Source organism: Lactuca saligna, chromosome 1 (assembly GCF_052625555.1).
Source record: "Lactuca saligna cultivar CGN05327 chromosome 1, ASM5262555v1, whole genome shotgun sequence".
In the NCBI taxonomy this organism is placed as follows: domain Eukaryota; kingdom Viridiplantae; phylum Streptophyta; class Magnoliopsida; order Asterales; family Asteraceae; genus Lactuca; species Lactuca saligna.
The window spans coordinates 157,622,165-157,631,530 of record NC_136417.1 but is presented as its reverse complement, the minus strand read 5'-3'; the positions used below and the strand labels follow the sequence as shown (position 1 = coordinate 157,631,530).

Below are 9,366 nucleotides of genomic sequence, written 5' to 3'. Positions count from 1 at the left end.
AAAAGGGGGTGCAACACGAGGACTTCCCAGGGGGTCACCCATCCTAGTACTACTCTCGCCCAAGCACGCTTAACTGCGGAGTTCTGATGGGATCCGGTGCATTAGTGCTGGTATGATCGCACCCGAAATACTATCCATGCTTATTGTTTTTATGTCTTACAAGACGCAGAACCTCGTTTGCTTTCGGACGCGAGGCGTGGGACCCACGTGATGGATCGGCTCGGTTCGGGAAACAAGAAAACAATCAACATTGAACCGGAGGCCGCCCGAGCATGGATATAGCAAGAAAGAAAAAAAAAACGCACCTAAAACATAAAAAAACGCAGACGAGCAACGAAAAAGGGGGTGCAACACGAGGACTTCCCAGGGGGTCACCCATCCTAGTACTACTCTCGCCCAAGCACGCTTAACTGCGGAGTTCTGATGGGATCCGGTGCATTAGTGCTGGTATGATCGCACCCGAAATACTATCCATGCTTATTGTTTTTATGTCTTACAAGACGCAGATCCTCGTTTGCTTTCGGACGCGAGGCGTGGGACCCACGTGATGGATCGGCTCGGTTCGGGAAACAAGAAAACAATCAACATTGAACCGGAGGCCGCCCGAGCATGGATATAGCAAGAAAGAAAAAAAAACGCACCTAAAACATAAAAAAACGCAGACGGGCAACGAAAAAGGGGGTGCAACACGAGGACTTCCCAGGGGGTCACCCATCCTAGTACTACTCTCGCCCAAGCACGCTTAATTGCGGAGTTCTGATGGGATCCGGTGCATTAGTGCTGGTATGATCGCACCCGAAATACTATCCATGCTTATTGTTTTTATGTCTTACAAGACGCAGAACCTCGTTTGCTTTCGGACGCGAGGCGTGGGACCCACGTGATGGATCGGCTCGGTTCGGGAAACAAGAAAACAATCAACATTGAACCGGAGGCCGCCCGAGCATGGATATAGCAAGAAAGAAAAAAAAAACGCACCTAAAACATAAAAAAACGCAGACGAGCAATGAAAAAGGGGGTGCAACACGAGGACTTCCCAGGGGGTCACCCATCCTAGTACTACTCTCGCCCAAGCACGCTTAACTGCGGAGTTCTGATGGGATCCGGTGCATTAGTGCTGGTATGATCGCACCCGAAATAGTATCCATGCTTATTGTTTTTATGTCTTACAAGACGCAGAACCTCGTTTGCTTTCGGACGCGAGGCGTGGGACCCACGTGATGGATCGGCTCGGTTCGGGAAACAAGAAAACAATCAACATTGAACCGGAGGCCGCCCGAGCATGGATATAGCAAGAAAGAAAAAAAAAACGCACCTAAAACATAAAAAAACGCAGACGAGCAACGAAAAAGGGGGTGCAACACGAGGACTTCCCAGGGGGTCACCCATCCTAGTACTACTCTCGCCCAAGCACGCTTAACTGCGGAGTTCTGATGGGATCCGGTGCATTAGTGCTGGTATGATCGCACCCGAAATACTATCCATGCTTATTGTTTTTATGTCTTACAAGACGCAGAACCTCGTTTGCTTTCGGACGCGAGGCGTGGGACCCACGTGATGGATCGGCTCGGTTCGGGAAACAAGAAAACAATCAACATTGAACCGGAGGCCGCCCGAGCATGGATATAGCAAGAAAGAAAAAAAAAACGCACCTAAAACATAAAAAAACGCAGACGAGCAACGAAAAAGGGGGTGCAACACGAGGACTTCCCAGGGGGTCACCCATCCTAGTACTACTCTCGCCCAAGCACGCTTAACTGCGGAGTTCTGATGGGATCCGGTGCATTAGTGCTGGTATGATCGCACCCGAAATACTATCCATGCTTATTGTTTTTATGTCTTACAAGACGCAGAACCTCGTTTGCTTTCGGACGCGAGGCGTGGGACCCACGTGATGGATCGGCTCGGTTCGGGAAACAAGAAAACAATCAACATTGAACCGGAGGCCGCCCGAGCATGGATATAGCAAGAAAGAAAAAAAAAACGCACCTAAAACATAAAAAAACGCAGACGGGCAACGAAAAAGGGGGTGCAACACGAGGACTTCCCAGGGGGTCACCCATCCTAGTACTACTCTCGCCCAAGCACGCTTAACTGCGGAGTTCTGATGGGATCCGGTGCATTAGTGCTGGTATGATCGCACCCGAAATACTATCCATGCTTGTTGTTTTTATGTCTTACAAGACGCAGAACCTCGTTTGCTTTCGGACGCGAGGCGTGGGACCCACGTGATGGATCGGCTCGGTTCGGGAAACAAGAAAACAATCAACATTGAACCGGAGGCCGCCCGAGCATGGATATAGCAAGAAAGAAAAAAAAAAAACGCACCTAAAACATAAAAAAACGCAGACGAGCAACGAAAAAGGGGGTGCAACACGAGGACTTCCCAGGGGGTCACCCATCCTAGTACTACTCTCGCCCAAGCACGCTTAACTGCGGAGTTCTGATGGGATCCGGTGCATTAGTGCTGGTATGATCGCACCCGAAATACTATCCATGCTTATTGTTTTTATGTCTTACAAGACGCAGAACCTCGTTTGCTTTCGGACGCGAGGCGTGGGACCCACGTGATGGATCGGCTCGGTTCGGGAAACAAGAAAACAATCAACATTGAACCGAAGGCCGCCCGAGCATGGATATAGCAAGAAAGAAAAAAAAAACGCACCTAAAACATAAAAAAACGCAGACGGGCAACGAAAAAGGGGGTGCAACACGAGGACTTCCCAGGGGGTCACCCATCCTAGTACTACTCTCGCCCAAGCACGCTTAACTGCGGAGTTCTGATGGGATCCGGTGCATTAGTGCTGGTATGATCGCACCCGAAATAGTATCCATGCTTATTGTTTTTATGTCTCACAAGACGCAGAACCTCGTTTGCTTTCGGACGCGAGGCGTGGGACCCACGTGATGGATCGGCTCGGTTCGGGAAACAAGAAAACAATCAACATTGAACCGGAGGCCGCCCGAGCATGGATATAGCAAGAAAGAAAAAAAAAACGCACCTAAAACATAAAAAAACGCAGACGGGCAACGAAAAAGGGGGTGCAACACGAGGACTTCCCAGGGGGTCACCCATCCTAGTACTACTCTCGCCCAAGCACGCTTAACTGCGGAGTTCTGATGGGATCCGGTGCATTAGTGCTGGTATGATCGCACCCGAAATACTATCCATGCTTATTGTTTTTATGTCTTACAAGACGCAGAACCTCGTTTGCTTTCGGACGCGAGGCGTGGGACCCACGTGATGGATCGGCTCGGTTCGGGAAACAAGAAAACAATCAACATTGAACCGGAGGCCGCCCGAGCATGGATATAGCAAGAAAGAAAAAAAAAAACGCACCTAAAACATAAAAAAACGCAGACGGGCAACGAAAAAGGGGGTGCAACACGAGGACTTCCCAGGGGGTCACCCATCCTAGTACTACTCTCGCCCAAGCACGCTTAACTGCGGAGTTCTGATGGGATCCGGTGCATTAGTGCTGGTATGATCGCACCCGAAATAGTATCCATGCTTATTGTTTTTATGTCTCACAAGACGCAGAACCTCGTTTGCTTTCGGACGCGAGGCGTGGGACCCACGTGATGGATCGGCTCGGTTCGGGAAACAAGAAAACAATCAACATTGAACCGGAGGCCGCCCGAGCATGGATATAGCAAGAAAGAAAAAAAAAAACGCACCTAAAACATAAAAAAACGCAGACGAGCAACGAAAAAGGGGGTGCAACACGAGGACTTCCCAGGGGGTCACCCATCCTAGTACTACTCTCGCCCAAGCACGCTTAACTGCGGAGTTCTGATGGGATCCGGTGCATTAGTGCTGGTATGATCGCACCCGAAATACTATCCATGCTTATTGTTTTTATGTCTTACAAGACGCAGAACCTCGTTTGCTTTCGGACGCGAGGCGTGGGACCCACGTGATGGATCGGCTCGGTTCGGGAAACAAGAAAACAATCAACATTGAACCGGAGGCCGCCCGAGCATGGATATAGCAAGAAAGAAAAAAAAACGCACCTAAAACATAAAAAAACGCAGACGGGCAACGAAAAAGGGGGTGCAACACGAGGACTTCCCAGGGGGTCACCAATCCTAGTACTACTCTCGCCCAAGCACGCTTAACTGCGGAGTTCTGATGGGATCCGGTGCATTAGTGCTGGTATGATCGCACCCGAAATACTATCCATGCTTATTGTTTTTATGTCTTACAAGACGCAGAACCTCGTTTGCTTTCGGACGCGAGGCGTGGGACCCACGTGATGGATCGGCTCGGTTCGGGAAACAAGAAAACAATCAACATTGAACCGGAGGCCGCCCGAGCATGGATATAGCAAGAAAGAAAAAAAAACGCACCTAAAACATAAAAAAACGCAGACGAGCAACGAAAAAGGGGGTGCAACACGAGGACTTCCCAGGGGGTCACCCATCCTAGTACTACTCTCGCCCAAGCACGCTTAACTGCGGAGTTTTGATGGGATCCGGTGCATTAGTGCTGGTATGATCGCACCCGAAATACTATCCATGCTTATTGTTTTTATGTCTTACAAGACGCAGAACCTCGTTTGCTTTCGGACGCGAGGCGTGGGACCCACGTGATGGATCGGCTCGGTTCGGGAAACAAGAAAACAATCAACATTGAACCGGAGGCCGCCCGAGCATGGATATAGCAAGAAAGAAAAAAAAAACGCACCTAAAACATAAAAAAACGCAGACGAGCAACGAAAAAGGGGGTGCAACACGAGGACTTCCCAGGGGGTCACCCATCCTAGTACTACTCTCGCCCAAGCACGCTTAACTGCGGAGTTCTGATGGGATCCGGTGCATTAGTGCTGGTATGATCGCACCCGAAATACTATCCATGCTTATTGTTTTTATGTCTTACAAGACGCAGAACCTCGTTTGCTTTCGGACGCGAGGCGTGGGACCCACGTGATGGATCGGCTCGGTTCGGGAAACAAGAAAACAATCAACATTGAACCGGAGGCCGCCCGAGCATGGATATAGCAAGAAAGAAAAAAAAACGCACCTAAAACATAAAAAAACGCAGACGAGCAACGAAAAAGGGGGTGCAACACGAGGACTTCCCAGGGGGTCACCCATCCTAGTACTACTCTCGCCCAAGCACGCTTAATTGCGGAGTTCTGATGGGATCCGGTGCATTAGTGCTGGTATGATCGCACCCGAAATACTATCCATGCTTATTGTTTTTATGTCTTACAAGACGCAGAACCTCGTTTGCTTTCGGACGCGAGGCGTGGGACCCACGTGATGGATCGGCTCGGTTCGGGAAACAAGAAAACAATCAACATTGAACCGGAGGCCGCCCGAGCATGGATATAGCAAGAAAGAAAAAAAAAACGCACCTAAAACATAAAAAAACGCAGACGAGCAATGAAAAAGGGGGTGCAACACGAGGACTTCCCAGGGGGTCACCCATCCTAGTACTACTCTCGCCCAAGCACGCTTAACTGCGGAGTTCTGATGGGATCCGGTGCATGAGTGCTGGTATGATCGCACCCGAAATAGTATCCATGCTTATTGTTTTTATGTCTTACAAGACGCAGAACCTCGTTTGCTTTCGGACGCGAGGCGTGGGACCCACGTGATGGATCGGCTCGGTTCGGGAAACAAGAAAACAATCAACATTGAACCGGAGGCCGCCCGAGCATGGATATAGCAAGAAAGAAAAAAAAAACGCACCTAAAACATAAAAAAACGCAGACGAGCAACGAAAAAGGGGGTGCAACACGAGGACTTCCCAGGGGGTCACCCATCCTAGTACTACTCTCGCCCAAGCACGCTTAACTGCGGAGTTCTGATGGGATCCGGTGCATTAGTGCTGGTATGATCGCACCCAAAATACTATCCATGCTTATTGTTTTTATGTCTTACAAGACGCAGAACCTCGTTTGCTTTCGGACGCGAGGCGTGGGACCCACGTGATGGATCGGCTCGGTTCGGGAAACAAGAAAACAATCAACATTGAACCGGAGGCCGCCCGAGCATGGATATAGCAAGAAAGAAAAAAAAAACGCACCTAAAACATAAAAAAACGCAGACGAGCAACGAAAAAGGGGGTGCAACACGAGGACTTCCCAGGGGGTCACCCATCCTAGTACTACTCTCGCCCAAGCACGCTTAACTACGGAGTTCTGATGGGATCCGGTGCATTAGTGCTGGTATGATCGCACCCGAAATACTATCCATGCTTATTGTTTTTATGTCTTACAAGACGCAGAACCTCGTTTGCTTTCGGACGCGAGGCGTGGGACCCACGTGATGGATCGGCTCGGTTCGGGAAACAAGAAAACAATCAACATTGAACCGGAGGCCGCCCGAGCATGGATATAGCAAGAAAGAAAAAAAAAACGCACCTAAAACATAAAAAAACGCAGACGGGCAACGAAAAAGGGGGTGCAACACGAGGACTTCCCAGGGGGTCACCCATCCTAGTACTACTCTCGCCCAAGCACGCTTAACTGCGGAGTTCTGATGGGATCCGGTGCATTAGTGCTGGTATGATCGCACCCGAAATAGTATCCATGCTTATTGTTTTTATGTCTTACAAGACGCAGAACCTCGTTTGCTTTCGGACGCGAGGCGTGGGACCCACGTGATGGATCGGCTCGGTTCGGGAAACAAGAAAACAATCAACATTGAACCGGAGGCCGCCCGAGCATGGATATAGCAAGAAAGAAAAAAAAAAAACGCACCTAAAACATAAAAAAACGCAGACGAGCAACGAAAAAGGGGGTGCAACACGAGGACTTCCCAGGGGGTCACCCATCCTAGTACTACTCTCGCCCAAGCACGCTTAACTGCGGAGTTCTGATGGGATCCGGTGCATTAGTGCTGGTATGATCGCACCCGAAATACTATCCATGCTTATTGTTTTTATGTCTTACAAGACGCAGAACCTCGTTTGCTTTCGGACGCGAGGCGTGGGACCCACGTGATGGATCGGCTCGGTTCGGGAAACAAGAAAACAATCAACATTGAACCGGAGGCCGCCCGAGCATGGATATAGCAAGAAAGAAAAAAAAAAACGCACCTAAAACATAAAAAAACGCAGACGGGCAACGAAAAAGGGGGTGCAACACGAGGACTTCCCAGGGGGTCACCCATCCTAGTACTACTCTCGCCCAAGCACGCTTAACTGCGGAGTTCTGATGGGATCCGGTGCATTAGTGCTGGTATGATCGCACCCGAAATAGTATCCATGCTTATTGTTTTTATGTCTCACAAGACGCAGAACCTCGTTTGCTTTCGGACGCGAGGCGTGGGACCCACGTGATGGATCGGCTCGGTTCGGGAAACAAGAAAACAATCAACATTGAACCGGAGGCCGCCCGAGCATGGATATAGCAAGAAAGAAAAAAAAAAACGCACCTAAAACATAAAAAAACGCAGACGGGCAACGAAAAAGGGGGTGCAACACGAGGACTTCCCAGGGGGTCACCCATCCTAGTACTACTCTCGCCCAAGCACGCTTAACTGCGGAGTTCTGATGGGATCCGGTGCATTAGTGCTGGTATGATCGCACCCGAAATACTATCCATGCTTATTGTTTTTATGTCTTACAAGACGCAGAACCTCGTTTGCTTTCGGACGCGAGGCGTGGGACCCACGTGATGGATCGGCTCGGTTCGGGAAACAAGAAAACAATCAACATTGAACCGGAGGCCGCCCGAGCATGGATATAGCAAGAAAGAAAAAAAAACGCACCTAAAACATAAAAAAACGCAGACGAGCAACGAAAAAGGGGGTGCAACACGAGGACTTCCCAGGGGGTCACCCATCCTAGTACTACTCTCGCCCAAGCACGCTTAACTGCGGAGTTCTGATGGGATCCGGTGCATTAGTGCTGGTATGATCGCACCCGAAATACTATCCATGCTTATTGTTTTTATGTCTTACAAGACGCAGAACCTCGTTTGCTTTCGGACGCGAGGCGTGGGACCCACGTGATGGATCGGCTCGGTTCGGGAAACAAGAAAACAATCAACATTGAACCGGAGGCCGCCCGAGCATGGATATAGCAAGAAAGAAAAAAAAAAACGCACCTAAAACATAAAAAAACGCAGACGAGCAACGAAAAAGGGGGTGCAACACGAGGACTTCCCAGGGGGTCACCCATCCTAGTACTACTCTCGCCCAAGCACGCTTAACTGCGGAGTTCTGATGGGATCCGGTGCATTAGTGCTGGTATGATCGCACCCGAAATACTATCCATGCTTATTGTTTTTATGTCTTACAAGACGCAGAACCTCGTTTGCTTTCGGACGCGAGGCGTGGGACCCACGTGATGGATCGGCTCGGTTCGGGAAACAAGAAAACAATCAACATTGAACCGGAGGCCGCCCGAGCATGGATATAGCAAGAAAGAAAAAAAAACGCACCTAAAACATAAAAAAACGCAGACGGGCAACGAAAAAGGGGGTGGAACACGAGGACTTCCCAGGGAGTCACCCATCCTAGTACTACTCTCGCCCAAGCACGCTTAACTGCGGAGTTCTGATGGGATCCGGTGCATTAGTGCTGGTATGATCGCACCCGAAATACTATCCATGCTTATTGTTTTTATGTCTTACAAGACGCAGAACCTCGTTTGCTTTCGGACGCGAGGCGTGGGACCCACGTGATGGATCGGCTCGGTTCGGGAAACAAGAAAACAATCAACATTGAACCGGAGGCCGCCCGAGCATGGATATAGCAAGAAAGAAAAAAAAACGCACCTAAAACATAAAAAAACGCAGACGAGCAACGAAAAAGGGGGTGCAACACGAGGACTTCCCAGGGGGTCACCCATCCTAGTACTACTCTCGCCCAAGCACGCTTAACTACGGAGTTCTGATGGGATCCGGTGCATTAGTGCTGGTATGATCGCACCCGAAATACTATCCATGCTTATTGTTTTTATGTCTTACAAGACGCAGAACCTCGTTTGCTTTCGGACGCGAGGCGTGGGACCCACGTGATGGATCGGCTCGGTTCGGGAAACAAGAAAACAATCAACATTGAACCGGAGGCCGCCCGAGCATGGATATAGCAAGAAAGAAAAAAAAAACGCACCTAAAACATAAAAAAACGCAGACGAGCAACGAAAAAGGGGGTGCAACACGAGGACTTCCCAGGGGGTCACCCATCCTAGTACTACTCTCGCCCAAGCACGCTTAACTGCGGAGTTCTGATGGGATCCGGTGCATTAGTGCTTGTATGATCGCACCCGAAATACTATCCATGCTTATTGTTTTTATGTCTTACAAGACGCAGAACCTCGTTTGCTTTCGGACGCGAGGCGTGGGACCCACGTGATGGATCGGCTCGGTTCGGGAAACAAGAAAACAATCAACATTGAACCGGAGGCCG

The 9,366-nt window shown here is 49.7% G+C and overlaps 28 non-coding genes across 28 annotated transcripts; all 28 read right to left on the bottom strand.

Annotated features, from left to right (window-relative positions):
- Positions 1-5: 5 nt before the first annotated feature.
- LOC145017501 (5S ribosomal RNA) lies at positions 6-124 on the bottom strand. The gene has a single exon (XR_013666549.1). It is a non-coding gene; the product is annotated as a 5S ribosomal RNA (ribosomal RNA).
- Positions 125-342: 218 nt separating this feature from the next.
- Positions 343-461, bottom strand: LOC145017493 (5S ribosomal RNA). The gene has a single exon (XR_013666548.1). It is a non-coding gene; the product is annotated as a 5S ribosomal RNA (ribosomal RNA).
- Positions 462-678: 217 nt separating this feature from the next.
- LOC145026084 (5S ribosomal RNA) lies at positions 679-797 on the bottom strand. The gene has a single exon (XR_013674078.1). It is a non-coding gene; the product is annotated as a 5S ribosomal RNA (ribosomal RNA).
- A 218-nt stretch (positions 798-1,015) lies between these two features.
- LOC145017486 (5S ribosomal RNA) lies at positions 1,016-1,134 on the bottom strand. Its single transcript, XR_013666546.1, has one exon. It is a non-coding gene; the product is annotated as a 5S ribosomal RNA (ribosomal RNA).
- Positions 1,135-1,352: 218 nt separating this feature from the next.
- Positions 1,353-1,471, bottom strand: LOC145017480 (5S ribosomal RNA). The gene has a single exon (XR_013666541.1). It is a non-coding gene; the product is annotated as a 5S ribosomal RNA (ribosomal RNA).
- A 218-nt stretch (positions 1,472-1,689) lies between these two features.
- Positions 1,690-1,808, bottom strand: LOC145017467 (5S ribosomal RNA). Its single transcript, XR_013666529.1, has one exon. It is a non-coding gene; the product is annotated as a 5S ribosomal RNA (ribosomal RNA).
- A 218-nt stretch (positions 1,809-2,026) lies between these two features.
- LOC145017460 (5S ribosomal RNA) lies at positions 2,027-2,145 on the bottom strand. Its single transcript, XR_013666527.1, has one exon. It is a non-coding gene; the product is annotated as a 5S ribosomal RNA (ribosomal RNA).
- Positions 2,146-2,365: 220 nt separating this feature from the next.
- LOC145017455 (5S ribosomal RNA) lies at positions 2,366-2,484 on the bottom strand. Its single transcript, XR_013666522.1, has one exon. It is a non-coding gene; the product is annotated as a 5S ribosomal RNA (ribosomal RNA).
- A 218-nt stretch (positions 2,485-2,702) lies between these two features.
- LOC145017451 (5S ribosomal RNA) lies at positions 2,703-2,821 on the bottom strand. Its single transcript, XR_013666517.1, has one exon. It is a non-coding gene; the product is annotated as a 5S ribosomal RNA (ribosomal RNA).
- Positions 2,822-3,039: 218 nt separating this feature from the next.
- Positions 3,040-3,158, bottom strand: LOC145017444 (5S ribosomal RNA). The gene has a single exon (XR_013666515.1). It is a non-coding gene; the product is annotated as a 5S ribosomal RNA (ribosomal RNA).
- A 219-nt stretch (positions 3,159-3,377) lies between these two features.
- On the bottom strand, positions 3,378-3,496 carry LOC145017437 (5S ribosomal RNA). The gene has a single exon (XR_013666508.1). It is a non-coding gene; the product is annotated as a 5S ribosomal RNA (ribosomal RNA).
- A 219-nt stretch (positions 3,497-3,715) lies between these two features.
- Positions 3,716-3,834, bottom strand: LOC145017430 (5S ribosomal RNA). Its single transcript, XR_013666503.1, has one exon. It is a non-coding gene; the product is annotated as a 5S ribosomal RNA (ribosomal RNA).
- A 217-nt stretch (positions 3,835-4,051) lies between these two features.
- Positions 4,052-4,170, bottom strand: LOC145026582 (5S ribosomal RNA). Its single transcript, XR_013674547.1, has one exon. It is a non-coding gene; the product is annotated as a 5S ribosomal RNA (ribosomal RNA).
- A 217-nt stretch (positions 4,171-4,387) lies between these two features.
- On the bottom strand, positions 4,388-4,506 carry LOC145026266 (5S ribosomal RNA). The gene has a single exon (XR_013674249.1). It is a non-coding gene; the product is annotated as a 5S ribosomal RNA (ribosomal RNA).
- A 218-nt stretch (positions 4,507-4,724) lies between these two features.
- LOC145017422 (5S ribosomal RNA) lies at positions 4,725-4,843 on the bottom strand. The gene has a single exon (XR_013666502.1). It is a non-coding gene; the product is annotated as a 5S ribosomal RNA (ribosomal RNA).
- Positions 4,844-5,060: 217 nt separating this feature from the next.
- Positions 5,061-5,179, bottom strand: LOC145026083 (5S ribosomal RNA). The gene has a single exon (XR_013674077.1). It is a non-coding gene; the product is annotated as a 5S ribosomal RNA (ribosomal RNA).
- A 218-nt stretch (positions 5,180-5,397) lies between these two features.
- LOC145025293 (5S ribosomal RNA) lies at positions 5,398-5,516 on the bottom strand. The gene has a single exon (XR_013673315.1). It is a non-coding gene; the product is annotated as a 5S ribosomal RNA (ribosomal RNA).
- A 218-nt stretch (positions 5,517-5,734) lies between these two features.
- LOC145017415 (5S ribosomal RNA) lies at positions 5,735-5,853 on the bottom strand. The gene has a single exon (XR_013666500.1). It is a non-coding gene; the product is annotated as a 5S ribosomal RNA (ribosomal RNA).
- Positions 5,854-6,071: 218 nt separating this feature from the next.
- LOC145021441 (5S ribosomal RNA) lies at positions 6,072-6,190 on the bottom strand. Its single transcript, XR_013669601.1, has one exon. It is a non-coding gene; the product is annotated as a 5S ribosomal RNA (ribosomal RNA).
- A 218-nt stretch (positions 6,191-6,408) lies between these two features.
- On the bottom strand, positions 6,409-6,527 carry LOC145017410 (5S ribosomal RNA). Its single transcript, XR_013666497.1, has one exon. It is a non-coding gene; the product is annotated as a 5S ribosomal RNA (ribosomal RNA).
- Positions 6,528-6,747: 220 nt separating this feature from the next.
- LOC145017394 (5S ribosomal RNA) lies at positions 6,748-6,866 on the bottom strand. Its single transcript, XR_013666493.1, has one exon. It is a non-coding gene; the product is annotated as a 5S ribosomal RNA (ribosomal RNA).
- A 219-nt stretch (positions 6,867-7,085) lies between these two features.
- Positions 7,086-7,204, bottom strand: LOC145017386 (5S ribosomal RNA). The gene has a single exon (XR_013666491.1). It is a non-coding gene; the product is annotated as a 5S ribosomal RNA (ribosomal RNA).
- Positions 7,205-7,423: 219 nt separating this feature from the next.
- Positions 7,424-7,542, bottom strand: LOC145017381 (5S ribosomal RNA). The gene has a single exon (XR_013666488.1). It is a non-coding gene; the product is annotated as a 5S ribosomal RNA (ribosomal RNA).
- A 217-nt stretch (positions 7,543-7,759) lies between these two features.
- On the bottom strand, positions 7,760-7,878 carry LOC145017373 (5S ribosomal RNA). Its single transcript, XR_013666486.1, has one exon. It is a non-coding gene; the product is annotated as a 5S ribosomal RNA (ribosomal RNA).
- Positions 7,879-8,097: 219 nt separating this feature from the next.
- Positions 8,098-8,216, bottom strand: LOC145017365 (5S ribosomal RNA). Its single transcript, XR_013666484.1, has one exon. It is a non-coding gene; the product is annotated as a 5S ribosomal RNA (ribosomal RNA).
- A 217-nt stretch (positions 8,217-8,433) lies between these two features.
- On the bottom strand, positions 8,434-8,552 carry LOC145026919 (5S ribosomal RNA). Its single transcript, XR_013674869.1, has one exon. It is a non-coding gene; the product is annotated as a 5S ribosomal RNA (ribosomal RNA).
- Positions 8,553-8,769: 217 nt separating this feature from the next.
- Positions 8,770-8,888, bottom strand: LOC145021430 (5S ribosomal RNA). The gene has a single exon (XR_013669590.1). It is a non-coding gene; the product is annotated as a 5S ribosomal RNA (ribosomal RNA).
- A 218-nt stretch (positions 8,889-9,106) lies between these two features.
- Positions 9,107-9,225, bottom strand: LOC145026443 (5S ribosomal RNA). The gene has a single exon (XR_013674417.1). It is a non-coding gene; the product is annotated as a 5S ribosomal RNA (ribosomal RNA).
- Positions 9,226-9,366: the final 141 nt, after the last annotated feature.